Below are 3,182 nucleotides of genomic sequence, written 5' to 3' on the forward strand. Positions count from 1 at the left end.
CAAAAAGGAACCTGGCGGGCGGGGAGGAGGACGATTGTTAAAGATACTATACTTGAACTAGTTCGGGACTGATCCTGTTTCTTCCAATGCAAACCCGTTTTGATTTTATCCCCCGCCGCCCCAGCTTTTACAAATGCACCGTTACTAGCTCGAGACTACCTCTGTTCTGCAACTAAAATGCAAAGAGGGTCATAAAATACTATGCAAGATACGAAGGATGAGCGGGCAAACCAGAAGACGGAGTGAAATCCAGCAGAAACGAACCTCAACCAAACCTTTTTTGGAACCGACAAAATGAAGCGTGAAAGATGTGCCCGAAACGAAGCATCGTTAAAGGCATTAAAAATCAGACAGGATCTACTTCCCAATAAATGCGCACAGGATTGTGATCCTATATTATTTGTGTGTGTGTGTGTGTGTGTGTGTGTGTATCTCGCTGATTTCAAAGCGTCGAGTAACCTTTTTTTTCCTGAACTGACCCCCCCCTTTGATTCCTGAGGAACCATGTCACGTGCATTATTTTTTTTTTTAAAAGAACTGCAGTTGTACTATAATGACGCTATCAAATCTCACAGGAGAGGCACACAAAACTTGCAATAAAGTCCAGGTTAAAATCTCACTAGATTTTTAATCCCGGTTTAGCGGTGTCCCCAAACTGACATTCTACACTAAAATGATAGAATCATAGAGATGGTTTCTCTGATTCTCTGATTCTAGTGTACGTCAGTTTGGGGACAGAGTTAAATCAGGATTAAAGGTCTAGTGTGAAAGTGTGTTGTGTTTACTTGGAACTAACCAGCGTTGAACTAACTTCTCCAGAAGCGCAGTGACTTGGACCGAAGGTCTAGTGAGATCGATATGACTTACTCACAAGTGTTATGCACTGCATGGATTTACGTTCTTTATCTCCCGCCTTTCTCCGCGAGACTGGGCGGATTGCGCACAGGGTGAGTCTCGCGTGAGTAATAGGATGGGGCAGTCGGTCTCGGGTGCAATAGGATTGCAGGAAGCTGAAACAAAGCCTCAGCATTAACATAACAGGTTAAACGATGCTGAGATTACATAACAGAACCCTACATAGGGCAACAGATAGGTCTACTGTACATAGTAGGATAGTCCCCAACCCCTGCCTAGCTGCATCTGAAGCAAGAGTGGAGGGGGGGGGGGCAGCCGTGTCGGTCTGAAGCGCTAGAACGAAGTTCGAGTCCAGCGGCTCCGTTAAGACCAGCAAAGTTTTATTCGAGGTCTGTTAGTCTTAAAAGTGCCCCTGGACTCGAACTTTGGCTGCGGTCGGGCACACTAAACGATGCACTTTCGATCCGCATTCAATGCACTTCCCAACGGAATTTTGCCAGTTCAACGCAGAAAAATCCAACTGGAAAGTGCGTTGAAAGTGGATCGAAAGTGCATCGTTTAGTGTGTGATCACGGCCTTTGTTGTGTTGCTTCAGACCGACAGGGCTGCCCGCCTGGGCCTTTCTTCAGACACAGCTAGTCAGGGGCTGGGGACTGTCCTCGCCCCGCGACAATTTCTGCCGTTAAAGTCAGACTAAGCCGGCTGCCCGTTTTGACCTTTGCCAAGGCATCTTTCGGAGCCGTTGGATGCCGGTTGCAACCCCGTTGTATCTGGGGAAATCGGAGGGGAAGCCTGCCCCACTCTCAAGTTTCCCTGCTGCGCGTATCATACATCGATCCAGGCGGGCAGCCGCGTTGGTCTGCAGCAGTAGAACGAAGTAGGAGTCAAGTGGCACCTTTAAGACCAACAAAGTTTTATTCAGAATGTGCGCTTTCGTGTGCATGCCTACTTCTTCTTCAGACGAGGGCACAGGGGACAGTGGGCAGAAATGCACGTAGCTGGTGGGTTAAGAGTGTAAACTGCTACGCAGTTAGAATCAAATGGCGAAATAGTGTAATAAATTGGAAGACCGTTTGGTCCGGAGAGCAATAAAAGGTAATAAAAGTTGCCTTTTAATTGCTGTTGCTGAAAATCTAGGTAAAACAAAAGGACGTGTATTTCCTAGTGATGTTCTTTACCAGCTAATTTACTATACATAGTACTATACTTAGTTGCTTTGATGAAGCGTTGCTTTGGTTGAGTACCCTCCAGCGCCTTCGAAAAAGAGAGCCAGGCAGCGAATACAAGTCCAAATGAATCCGAGTGAGGTCCGCCTCTCCGTTTAGCCTCCGAACCTATTATCGATTCCATCCCGAGGAAGCCACTGGAGGCGAGTTTTGTGACAACCGAAGCGGAGGTTGTTTGCAGCAGCGCAGTTCAAGGGCAAAGCGTGCATTCTCTCTTATCTGGGCAATTCCTCCGGCTGCGAAACTGCAGCTAAGATTAATTAAAGTCCACGCGAGATTGTTAATGAGCCATGAAGGATCGGATTGCAAGCCACCGGAGCCGCAAAGGCAGCAGGTTGGAGTCCTCAGTGCGTTGGGAGCGGGGGCGTCCCCCCTCCCGGTATTCCAGCACCCGAGGATATCGTGGGGAACACATTTTAAAAGTTCTGCAGGCTGCAGCATAGATCCGGTTGGAAAGAATCGCGTCAAGCGGGACTGAGTCTGCGTGTTACAGTGGTTCTAAGGGGTAGACCCGGGTTCGAATCCTCGTTCGTGCCATAGAAGCCGGCTGGGTGACTTTGGGGTGAGTCACACTCTCTCAACCCTCCCTCGCAGGGTTGTTGTGAGGATAACACGGAGGAGAGGAGAACAGTGTTAAGGCGGCTTGGGTCCAGGTTGGTGTAGTGGTTAAGTGTGGGGACTCTTATCTGGGAGAACCGGGTCTGATTCTCCACTCCTCCTCTTGCACCTGCTGGCATGGCCTTGGGTCAGCCACAGAGTTCTCTGTGAGCTCTCTTAGCTCCACAGGGTGTCTGTTGTGGGGGGAGGGTGGGGGGGAGAAGATATAGGAGATTGTGAGCCGCTTGGAGTCTGATTCAGAGAGAAGGGCGGGGTATAAATCTGCGGTCTTCTTCCCCGCTGGGGAGAAAGGCAGGGGACGAAGGAATGAAATCCATAGGAGAAGAGAAGGAAAGGAAAGGTCCCCTGTGCAAGCACCGGTCGTTTCCGACTCTGGTGTGACGTTGCTTTCACAACGTTTTCACGGCAGACTTTTTACGGGGTAGTTTGCCATTGCCTTTCCCAGTCATCTACACTCTCCCCCCCCCCCATCCCCAACAAGCT

This window comes from Heteronotia binoei, chromosome 12, assembly GCF_032191835.1.
Source record: "Heteronotia binoei isolate CCM8104 ecotype False Entrance Well chromosome 12, APGP_CSIRO_Hbin_v1, whole genome shotgun sequence".
Lineage (NCBI taxonomy): Eukaryota > Metazoa > Chordata > Lepidosauria > Squamata > Gekkonidae > Heteronotia > Heteronotia binoei.